Here is a 12,611-nt window from a genome sequence, read left to right on the forward strand (position 1 = left end):
ATCTTTTTAAAATATTGTTTCTCTTGGCCCAGCTTTTGAAGGTGCTGAAGGGAGGGAGCAGGAGACGGTACTGCATCTCCTTGTGGAAAGAGGATGCCCAGAAACCGAGTCATTCCGCTTCTGGGCAGACCTGTGGGCAGGGCCATAGGCCAGCACAGGTGCCAGCACAGAGCAAGGCTGCAGACATTTCAGCTGGGACAACTTTTAAAGCACATCTAACCCCGGGTAAGTTTGCCAGGTAAAATGGACAATGCTTGTTAAATCTGGATTTCCAATAATCAACAAATAGATTTTTGGTATAACCATGTACCATGAAATATTTGGGGAGTACTTACACTGAAAATTTATTTGTGTTTCTTTGGAATTCGGATTTAATTGGGCATCTGTATTTTCATTTGCTAAATTTACCAACCCTAATCCCTTGGCTAGATGTCGTCCTGATGTTAATGTACATTCTCTGGAAGAGCAAGACTTCCTGGAATTTGCTCCAAGTAACGTGAAGTGGGTCTAACATGCACACTCCCTGTTACCAAACGGAGTGACCCTCTGAACGGGCGTATTTGAAAGGCCATTGATAAAAGCTGAGGTCATATTGACAATAATCCGTAGTAGAAGCTAATTAATTGGTACGATCGAGACCTTCGCACTGGCGCTCCCCCTTGTGGCAGGAAGAATAACAGCTCCTCCTTCCATCTCACTGTGGCAGACACCCCACCCCCTGCCTCTTACCACCTGGTCTCCAGGGACCCGCGGGCACAGTCACCACCATCCTTTCCCGCAACACAGGCCCCAGCCACTGAGGCCTCCTGGAGCCAGAAGCTGCCCAGGGCGCAGCACTGCGGTCTCCAGTGAGCAGCCCTCCTTCCGGAGAACCTCGGCTCAGTGCGATGCGCTCCGTGCCAGGTGGAGGCTGGTTCCTAGAAACGGAGCGGAAGACCTGGGTGGGGGTCTGGGAGAGACTCTCTGCCTCTTAGCCGTGGGGCTCTCCTACCCACACTGGACGGGGGAGCCGAGCCTGTGCAGCCCTTGGCGGGGAGCGGGGGTTCCAGGAGAGGATGGGAGTGAGGCCAGGTGTTTGAGAAGCAGTTGGATGCCCTAACCGGTTTGGCTCAGTGGATAGAGTGGAGGCAGCTGATCGATGTTTCTCTCTCATCGATGTTTCTAGCTCTCTATTCCTCTCCTTTCCTCTCTGTAAAAAAAAATATATATTTTTTTTTTAAAAAAAGGAGAAGTGGTTGGAGGCAGTAAGGCCCTCCCTCGGGGCATGGTGGGACCGTGAGTCCTCATACCTTAGCAGACGTTAAACAAAAACGTTCTCGACCAAAACCTTTCCTGAGAGAAGGGGCTGATTGAGCCATCTGCTAGCCAAAAAGGGCAGGTCCTGGCGCGTGGAGTCCTGGGCAGGAGGCCCAGGTGGAGAAGACAAGCGTGCCCTGCAGTTGACCAGCATTTTTTTCAGGCTTTGATACGTTTTATTGAGCAACATTTCAATGAAAGGTGGCTTTTATTTATAGAATTCAATGCCTGTGGGGACTTCCCAACCCACTTGGACACAAGTGATGATAACCATTAGGCTTGTTTATGTATTTTCTCGTTTTCAGTGCGTATACAAAAAAATTATTTGCTTCATATTCATAAAAATCCCAATATTTAAATGCCAGGTAAACCCTCCCTTACCTACCGATCCCTTAATTAAATATGAAACAGCTTACAAACACTCAGAATTTAGATTGGCTTCATCTTGAAGTGTAATCCAATGCGACTGAAAATGAAACATTTCAGGTCCTGTACCAACTAGCAGAATACGAGGGTCCTTTGACTGATTTACATCAATAAGATAACTTATTCTTTTAAAAATATGTTTTTAGCCCTAACCGGGTTGGCTCAGTGGATAGAGCATCGGCCTGCAGACTCAAGGGTCCCAGGTTTGATTCCGGTCAAGGGCATGTACCTGGGTTGCAGACACATCCCCAGTGGGGTGTGTGCAGGAGGCAGCTGATCGATGTTTCTCTCTCATCGATGTTTCTAACTCTCTATCCCTCTCCCTTCCTCTCTGTAAAAAATCAATAAAATATATTTGAAAAAATAAAAATATGTTTTTAGTGATTTAAGAGAGAGAAAAGGAGACAGAAACATCAAGGAGGAGAGAGAATCATGGGTTGGCTGCCTCCTGCACAGCCCCCACTGGGGATCGAGCCTGCAACCCAGGCATGTGCCCTGACCGGGAGTCAAACAGTGACCTCCTGGTTCATGTGTCGACACTCGATCACTGAGCCACACCAGCCGGGCAAGATAACTTATTTTTGATGTAGTAAAAGAAATGCGTTCGTCTGCAATTACCATTTCAAGCTCCCGTCAGCCAACCCTGTCAGGGGGAGGCCGCAGATCATCATCCTTTTTTGTAAGTTTCCTGTCGCAATAATTCTCGTCACTTCTTCCATTACACTCTTATGTACATAAGCCTCTCTTCTGAGCATGACATCATTATTTGCAATGGCTGTTGTTAGCATAGCTAAGCTTTCCTGTGGGAAGTGGGGAAAATTCAGTCGACAACAGCAAAAACTGCCCGGCTGAGACTCAAACTCGAAACACTTGTGTCCAATGTGCCCTTGCGCCCCCCATAGCAGTGCGGGCCGAAATCACTGGCTATAGCTACTTTTGTCCCTCAATGAGCACTTTTATACATCGTTTTGGGGAAGGAAGATGTAAGTTATTTTCAAAGAATTTACGCAGACTACAGATAAGGGGGTGGGAAAAGGCGAAGGCAGTTCTAGGATAGTGCACAGTCCGCAAGGAAGAAATATTTACTAGTCTTGAATGGTTATAGGCGACACGTCATGAAAGTTCCGGCAGATTCATCATGTGGTGGTGGCTACAGAAGCCTGGAGCTTGAGTCAGGGCCTCACACCCTCAGGAAAGCAGCCGGCTTCTGCTCACTGGCCCCCAGCTGTCATTGACTAACGGCCATTACTCTTGCTTCCTTCTCTCACTCTTCTGCCCACTGTAATTCCATTTAGGACGTCGTAGAATTTTTTTGCTTGTCACAGATATTTCTCCTGCAGCTCGTTTAGAATATTTCTGAATTCTAAACATCTAAACGAGAGTGTGTGAGGAGGGAAGCTGTCGGTAGCTGTGGGTTTCAGCCGATCTTAATGAAAAATAGGTGCATTGCCGAAACCGGTTTGGCTCAGTGGATAGAGCATCAGCCTGTGGACTGAAAGGTCCCGGGTTCGATTCCGGTCAAGGGCATGTACCTAGGTTGCGGGCACATCCCCAGTAGGAGATGTGCAGGAGGCAGCTGATCGATGTTTCTAACTCTCTATCTCTCTCCCTTCCTCTCTGTAAAAAATCAATAAAATATATTTAAAAAAGAAAAAAAAAGAAAAGAAAAGTAGGTGCATTATTATAAGGATATTGAGGACTCCTCATTGAGTCCCAAGCGCTCCCCACGGACTAGAGCTACATGTGCTGGACCTCTAGACCTCTACTGCCCACTACAGAGGTAGCTAACGACATGTGGCTACTAAAGTACAGTTAAAATTAAATAGAATTGCCGAAACCGGTTTGGCTCAGTGGATAGAGCGTCGGCCTGCAGACTGAAAGGTCCCGGGTTCGATTCCAGTCAAGGGCATGTACATTGGTTGCGGGCACACCCCCAGTAGGAGATGTGCAGGAGGCAGCTGGTCGATGATGTCTCTCTCTCATCGATGTTTCTAACTCTCTATCCCTCTCCCTTCCTCTCTGTAAAAAATCAATAAAAAATATAAAAAAAAAATTAAATAGAATTTAAATTCAGTTCCTTAGTCTCACTAACCGCATCTCAAATGCTCAGTTCCACATGTGCTGGTGGCCACCACGCTGGACAGCACAGATATAGACCATTTCTATCACGCAGGAGGTCCTGAGGTGAGATAGCCACTGTTCTAGATTATTTGTCCAGTTTAAGGACAAAACTAAACAAATAATCCTTTTCTATAAATGGTCTTAAATTTCTGATCACTAGCCCTAGCTGGTTTGGTTCAGTGGATAGAGCAGTGATGGTGAACCTTTTGAGCTCGGCGTGTCAGCATTTTGAAAAACCCTAACTTTTTTTTTTTTTTTAATATATTTTATTGATTTTTTACAGAGAGGAAGGGAGAGAGATAGAGAGTTAGAAATATTGATGAGAGAGAAACATCGATCAGCTGCCTCCTGCACATCTGCTACTGGGGATGTGCCCACAACCCAGGTACATGCCCTTGACCAGAATCGAACCCGGGACCTTTCAGGCCGCAGGCTGACGCTCTATCCACTGAGCCAAACCGGTTTCGGCGAAAAACCCTAACTTAAGTCTGGTGCCGTGTCCCAAGAAATTTTTTGATCTTTGCAACCATAGTAAAACAAAGACTTATATTTTTGATATTTATTTTATATATTTAAATGCCATTTAACAAAGAAAAATCAACCAAAAAAAATGAGTGTCATAGGTTCGCCATCACTGGGATAGAGCGTTGGCCTGTGAGTGGATAGAGGGTTGGCCTGTGGACTGAAGAGTCCCGGGTTCAATTCTGGTCAAGGGCACATGCCCAGGTTGCAGGCTTGATCCCCAGTAGGGGGCGTGCAGGAGGCAGCTGATCACTGATGTTTCTCTCTCCCTTTTCCTTCCTCTCTCTCTCTAAATAATAATAATAATAATAATAATAATAATAAATGAAATAAAAAGTTTAAAAAAGAAAAAGGCTGAATGTACTTGCCAGGCACGGGCACTCACCAGTGCAGAGGAGAGTCACCGGGAGGGATGCTGAGAGGGAGAAGTCAAGAGAGTGCTAGGAGGGGGTTTCCATGGTAATATGCTAATTAATAGTTAAAAACTAGCACTTTGCATAGAATGGAATGAATTCATGGGTCTGACCCAATTGGTTAAGACAAGTCCATCGCTTATTAGTCAGGAAGGAGTTAGGGTCTGGCACCCAGGAGTCGCTCAAAGTCCACACTGTTTATTAGCTTCAGCCGGTTGGGACTAGTTGTGATGAAATACGATATTCAGTTTTGATATCTCTTAGGCAAGTGTTGCTTTACAGGTGTTATGGGTTGGCTCAACGAGATACACCACCGACTCAGAATTTAAATTTAAAAGCCTTTTATTAAGCTGGCCAGCTGAGCACAGCACCTATCTTCCCCTCTGGGAGATTCGGAGCATGTGGCCCCAACCAAGTGTGCAGCAAGATCTTTTATTGCCAACTACACAGTGTTAGAAAAAAAAAGAAAAAACCAACTACAAAGCGGTTCATTAGCCGTTCCTGGTACTGTCAGGGTAAAAAGTTTACATAAAATTTACGAGCAGGGTCATACCTGGCTGGGTTCAATCATAACACATTGCTTTTCTAGCGAGATAATTAGCAATTTTTCTCTCCCATGGTCCCTGCCCTTGACACAATCGGTAACTTTTTCCAGGCCGCAGCCCCTCCCTCCAACACATTCAGTAAGTTTCTCATGTTTCATTTCCTCCCCCAGCACACAGGGAAATCTCCCTTTCAAGAGATACGCCCAAGTATGTGTCTTGCTTTTTTCACTAAACTGTGATTACGGGTGTGAGAGCAGACCAAACCAAAAGCGAGAGGGAAAGGCTGTGAAGCCATCTCTCTCCTTCTTTCTTGCTAACGAGGCCCCGATTTTCTTCAGCCGTTGGGTGGGCAGCAACACGCTGATGGGCGAAGGTGCCCTGCCCCTGCCCAGGGCGGGTGTGGTGATGGGTCTGAGCCTCTTGGGCTAACACTACTTCTCTTTAGCAGCAATTGGTCAAATTCTGACCCAGGGAGAGTCTGCGGGGGCCTCTAAGAAAGACATTTCCCCAATATTAAAGAGAAAAATCTCTTCAAGGAGAAAGGATCCTTTTCACATACCGCAGGCGGGACTGCACGTCCCGGCCCCCTGGTGGTAAGGAAGAGCCGTCTGACCAGTTCCGGCCAAGGACACGCACAGCCAGCAGGCCACAGCTTTCACTCCGAGACTGAGACTTCCTCGCGCTTGCCTTTCCCCTGGACTTAAGACCCAGCCTGGCCCGAGAGTAAGTGATGCAGAGCCACCCCGCAGCCAGCCCTCAGGGGACATGAAGTCCAAGGACAGAGTGAACCCATGTGCTAAGCTGCTGAGATTCTGGGGTTGTTTATTACCACAGCATCACAATCTCTCAGCAGTTCTCAAAGCGAGGCCTGGGGACCTCTGTGGGTTCCCAAGCCCACTTAGAGGATCTGCAATATGAAGACTATTTTCATGATAATATTAAGAGGTCATTTGCCTTTTTCATTCTCTGGAGTTTTCCAGAGACTACATAGCAAGTGATGGTGTCATTGTTCCGATGGCTAATGAAATGTGTGCTTGTGTGTTTCATTTATTTATTTTTATTTTTTAAAATTATTTTATTTTTAAAAAATTTTATATTTTAAAATTTCTTTATGTTTAAAAAATATTTTTATTGATTTTAGAGAGGAAGAGAGATAGAAACATCAATGTTGGGAGAGAATCATTGATTGGCTGCCTCCTGCACGCCCCCTGCTGGGGACTGAGTCTGCAACCCAGGCATGTGCCCTGACTGGGGAATCGAACCCTGACCTTCTGTTTCATAGGTCAACGCTCAACCACTGAGCCACACTGCCCGGGCTGTGCTTGTGTGCTTTAAAAAAATTACCAGTTTTAATTGTAATATGATCACTATAAATAGGTGTAACTTACCTAAATGAAAGCTTTTTTCTTCTTCCTTCCTTCCTTTCCTTCCTTTCATACATATATATGTTTTCCCCAAATATTCGTTTTATGGCTGACATTGTCCTTCCTTATCTGTGGGGATACATTGCAAGACCCCCAGTGGGTGCCTGAAACCGCAAGTAGTATCGAATCCTGCATATACTATGTGTTTTCCTATACATACCGGTACATACTTGTGATAAAGCTTAAATTATAAATCATCACAGTAAGAGATGAACAACAATAATAATGAAATAGAACACTTATAACAATACTAGAGGCCCAGTGCACAAATTCATGCGTGGGTGGGGTCTGGCCAGCCTGGCCCCAATCAGGGCAGATGGGGGCTGGGTCTGTCAGGAGGAGGAGATGGCTGGAGGCTGGCCAGCTGACCCCTCCCGATTGGGGCAGGATCAGGTCTGGGCCAGATGGGGGAAGGGGCTGTGGGCGATTGGCCAGCCCCAATTGGGGTTGGGGGACCGATTGGGGGCATGGCAGGCCATGGGGAGGGGCTGTGGGTGGTGGGCTGGACAGCCCCACCCCCAAATGGGATGGGTGGTGGGTGCCGATCAGGGGCCAGCAGCCTGGGGGTTGGCCAGCTGGCCCTGCCCCTGATTGGGGTGGGGGCCAATCTGGGGTGGGGCTGGGCGGGGGGAGGGGCTGCAGGAGATTGGCTGACCTGCCCTGCCTCCTATTGGGGTGAGGGGGCGATTAGGGTGGTGGGGGCCCATCAGGGGTGTGGCCATGGGGGTAGGGGCTGCAGGAGGTTGGCCACCAGTTCCACCCCCTCATCAGTGCGCTGGCCACATTGGGCATCATAGCGACTGGTTGTTAGGTTGTTTAGGCCATTACAGTGGCTGCCTTTTTATATACATAGATACTGTGACAAAGGTCATGTGACTGTGGCGTCTTTGATAACAGACAGCTACCAGGTGACTAAAGGGTGAGGAGCGCATATAGCTCGGGTAGGCTGGGCAGAGGGTGATTCACCTCCTGCGCAGGACAGAGCTGGATGGCTGGAGATGGCGTGAGATTTCATCATGCTGCTCAGAACCGCACGCAACTTAAAACTTGTGAATTGGCCTGGCTGGTGTGGCTCAGTGGTTGTGCATTGACCTAGGAACTAGGAGGTCAAGGTTCGATTCCCTGTCAGGGCACATGCCCAGGTTGTGGGCTCGATCTCCAGTGTGGGGTGTGCAGGAGGCAGCTGATCAATGATTTTCTCTCATCATTAATGTTTCTATCTCTCTCTCCCTCTCCTTTCCTCTCTGAAATCAATAAAAATGTATTTAAAAAATTAAACTTATGGATTGTTTATTTCTGGAATTTTCTAGTTAACATTTTCAGATTACAGTTGATTGCAGTAACAAACTGTGAAAAGCAAAACTTCGGATAAGGGGATGACTGCCTTGGCCGGTGTGCTCAGTGGTTAGAGCGTGGGCCAGAGCACCGAAGGGTCTCCAGTTTGATTCCTGGTCAAGGGCACGCACCTGGGTTGCAGGTTTGGTTGCCAGCCCCAGTCGGGCTCCCTTCCGCTCTCTCTACGGATCAATGGAAAAAATATCCTCAGGTGACTGTATAAAAAGTATATTATTTTACATTTTTCCTTTTTATTGAATTTATTGGGGTAACATTGGTTAATAAAATCATATAGGTTTCGGGTGTACAATTCTATGATATATCACTGGTGTATTATATTGTGTGTTCACCACCCCAAGTCAAGTCTCTTTCCATCACTGTTTATCTCCCTTTACCCTCTTCTACCTCCCCTCTTTCCCTTTGGCAATTACCATACTGTTGTGTCTATGATTTGTTTTTCTTCTCATTCCCTTCACCTTTTTCACTCAACCCTGCAACCTCCCTCCCCTCTGACCCCTGTCAATCTGTTCTTTATCTATGAGTCTGTTTCTATTTTGTTTGTTCATTTATTTTGTTCACTTATATGTGAAATCATATGGTATTTGTCTTTCTCTGTCTGGCTTATTTCACTTAGCGTAATACTCTCCAGGTCCCTCCATGCTGTCACAAAGGGTAAGATTGTCTTTCTTTCTTTCCTTCCTTCCTTCCTTCCTTCCTTCCTTCCTTCCTTCCTTCCTTCCTTCCTTCTTTCTCTTTCTCTCTTTCTCTCTTTCTCTCCTTCTCCTTCTCTTTCTCCTTCTCCTGGTCTAGAGGGTTTTCTCTATTGTTGTAACTGGAACCCAAGTTCAGCTGCCTGCCGACACAAAAGTCAAACTTGTGAGACAGATGCTGGTGAAAAAGGAAAGAGGTTTATTCAAGTGCCAGGCACCTGAGGAGATGGGGGACTCTTGTCACAAAGCCCATCTCCACATCTCAGTGCAGGCAGAGGTTTTTATAAGGAGAGAAAGGCAAAGCAAAACAAAGAGATCAAGGGGAGAGGGTTGAAAAGTTCTCTACCTGCTGGCCAGCACAGTCTATTCTGATAAGGTCCTTAAAACAGGTCAAGTGATGGCCTGGTGTGTGTCATCCTGGTTCTACATCATCCGGGTTCTATGGTTAAAGGTCAGCAAGTCTCCTGGAACTGGGAGGACTGGGGGTCAGAGTCTGTATCTTCTGAAGTTCGTTCCTAGGATTCTTTTTTTTTTTTTTTAATATATTTTATTGATTTTTTACAGAGAGGAAGGGAGAGGGATAGAGAGCCAGAAACATCAATGAGAGAAAAACATTGATCAGCTGCCTCCTGCACGCCCCCCACTGGGGATGTGCCCGCAACCAAGGTACATGCCCTTGACCGGAATCGAACCCAGGACCCTTGAGTCCGCAGGCCGACGCTCTATCCACTGAGCCAAACCGGTTCTGGCATTCCTAGGATTCTTATACAAACATGCTGATTATCTACAAGCTACATATCAGTTAGAGTCAGCATGTACAGAAACAAGGTCAAAAGAGTGGTGGTGGTGGTGGGTTATAATGCCCCACGGTTACATTGTCATAGAAAAGGGAGCAGATAACTATTATGTTGAACAGAGCTGCTATGTTATTTTTCCCTGTGGGCTAAAAGACACTATGCCTGTATCTTTAATTTGCGGCTGTTTTCTTGAGGTCTTTTTAAATCTCATAGAGGCCATGTCTTGCAAGTCTATGTTTGGGTTCATTTTTCTTTCTTTTCCTTTTTTTAAAAAATGTTTATCTTTTAAATTTTTATTATTATTTTTTGTTGATTTCAGAGAGGGAGACGGAGAGGGAGAGGTAGAAACATCAATGATGAGAGAGAATCATTGATTGGCTGCCTTCTGCATGCCCCTCACTGGGGATCGAGCCGGCAACCCAAGCATGTGCCTTGACTGGAATCAAACCTGGGACCCTTCAGTCGGCAGGCCAATGCTCTATCCATTGAGCCAAACTAGGGCTGGGTTCATTTTTCTTCGCATAATCCAAGGAATCATAGATCATGCCAAAGCATGTTGTCTTGAAGCCACCTCAAAAAGGGTTCTGAATTCAAACACAACCTGGTGTGATCATACATTTGGGTTAGTTTTTCCCGAGTTTCTCTTAGGTGCCATTGCCTCCCCAGGTAAAGGCTGCCAGTGACCATTTGTTTCCATTGAAACAGTCTGCTGGTAATGAACTTCCTGGTCCAGATAGTTACCGTGTTGTTCATGGTGGAAGCCGATCGACAAGCAGCCGGGGAGAAAAAGCCAACGCAAAACTTCCTTCAGTTATTTCATATGAAGCTTTCACTGGAGACGGGGGTTGCAGGTCAGAAGAGAGTGGCAAGAAATATTCAAAGTGATGAATAGCAAGGACCTACAAGCAAGATTGCTCTACCCAGCAAAGCTCTCATTTTTAAAAATATATATACAGACAGTCCTCGGGTTACGTCGCACTGTTCGTGGTTATGTTGCCATCTCCCATTTATTTATATAAAAAAAAGTTCCGCCATTTCGACGTATGTACATATGTGCTTTGTTTCTTATTATTTATTTACCATAAGTAAAGGTCAGAAATTATCTTTCTTTTTTTTATTGCTTAAAATATTACAAAGAGTAGTACATTTATCTCATTTTTTTCCCCCTTGACCTTCCCCTGGCCTCCCCTACCCCCCAGTGTCTTGTGTCCATTGGTTATGCTTATATGCATGCATACAAGTCCTTCGGTTGATCTCTTACCCGCTGCCCAACCCTCCCCAGCCTTCTTGCTGTAGTTTGACAGTCTGTTTAATGCTGCTCTGCCTCTGTATCTATTTTTGTTCATCAGTTTATAATGGTCTTTATTATCCATAAATGAGTGAGATCATGTATTTTTCTTTCATCGACTGGCTTATTTCACTTAGCATAATGCTCTCCAGTTCCATCCATGCTGTTGCAAATGGTAAGAATTCCTTCTTTTTTACAGCAGCATAGTATTCCATCGTGTAGATGTACCACGGTTTTCTAATCCATTCATCTGCTGATGGGCACTTAGGCTGTTTCCAGATCTTCGCTATGGTAAATTGTGCTGCTATGAGCACAGGGGTACATAGATCCTTTCTGATTGGTGTTTCTGGTTTCTTGGGATATATTCCTAGAAGTGGGATCACTGGGTCAAATGGGAGTTCCATTTTTAGGTTTTTGAGGAAACTCCATACTGTCTTCCATAGTGGCTGCACCAGTCTGCATTCCCACCAGCAGTGCACGAGTGTTCCTTTTTCTCCACATCCTCTCCAGCACTTGTCCTTTGTTGATTTGTTGATGATAGCCAGTCTGACAGGTGTGAGATGGTACTCATTGTGGTTTGGATTTGCATCTCTCAGATGATTAGTGACTTGGAGCATGTTTTCATATGTCTCTTGGCTTTCTGAATGTCCTCTTTTGAAAAGTGTCTATTTAGGTACTTTGCCCATTTTTTTTTATTGGATTGTTTATCTTCCTTTTGTTAAGTTGTATGAGTTCCCTATAAATGTTGGAGATTAAACCCTTATCCGTGATAGCATTGGCAAATATGTTCTCCCATGCAGTGGGATTTCTTGTTGCTTTGTTGATGGTTTCTTTTGCTGTGCAGAAGCTTTTTATTTTGATGTAGTCCCATTTGTTTATTTTCTCTTTAGTTTCTAATATCCTAGGAGATGTATCGGTGAAGAAATTGCTGCAGCATATGGCTGAGATCTTGTTGCCTTTGGATTCCTCTAGTATTTTTATGGTTTCTCGTCTTACATTTAAGTTCTTTATCCATTTTGAGTTTATTTTTGTGTATGGTGTAAGTTGGTGGTCTAGTTTCATTTTTTTGCATGTATCTGTCCAATTTTCCCAGCACCATTTATTTAAATTTTTTTTTACTGTTTCACTTCATTACTGCTGTGTATGTGCTCCATGTGAGTTATGTAGGTGCTTATGTAGGTAGGCTCTGACGTAGGGCGAAAATCGCGTTACGTCGGGCCGTAGGAACGGATCTCCGACATAACCCGAGGACTTACTGTATTTTTATTGATTTCAGAGAGGAAGGGAGAGGGAGAGGGAGATAGAAATATCCATGATAAGAGAGAATCATGTATCGGCCACCTCTTGCACTCCCCTTACTGGGGATCAAGCCCGCAACCCGGGCATGTGCCCTGACTGGGAATCGAGCCAGTGACTTCTTGGTTCATAGGTCGATGCTCAACCACTAATCCATGCTGGCCGGGCAAAGCTCTCATTTTGAATTGACGGTCAGATAAAGAACTTCACAGACAAGAAAAAGCTAAAGGAGTTCATAACCACCAAGCCAATATTACATGAAATGTTGAAGCGTATTCTTGAAGAAGAAAATATGAGCAATAAAATGGCAACAAATACATATCTATCAATAATTGAATCTAAAAATGAAAATAAATGAACAAAAAATCGAATGAACAAAATAAACTTGTGAATAAAATAGAATCAGAGGCATGGAGCCCAGCCAGCATGCTCAGTGGT

General features: G+C 45.2%; 1 pseudogene; it reads right to left on the bottom strand.

Moving 5' to 3' along the window:
- Nucleotides 1–1,725: 1,725 nt before the first annotated feature.
- LOC139008343 (protein mago nashi homolog) lies at nucleotides 1,726–2,477 on the bottom strand (annotated as a pseudogene).
- Nucleotides 2,478–12,611: the final 10,134 nt, after the last annotated feature.

The sequence above is a fragment of the Myotis yumanensis genome, unplaced genomic scaffold (assembly GCF_028538775.1).
Source record: "Myotis yumanensis isolate MYYU_CA2020_CCGP unplaced genomic scaffold, mMyoYum1.0.hap1 SCAF_4, whole genome shotgun sequence".
In the NCBI taxonomy this organism is placed as follows: domain Eukaryota; kingdom Metazoa; phylum Chordata; class Mammalia; order Chiroptera; family Vespertilionidae; genus Myotis; species Myotis yumanensis.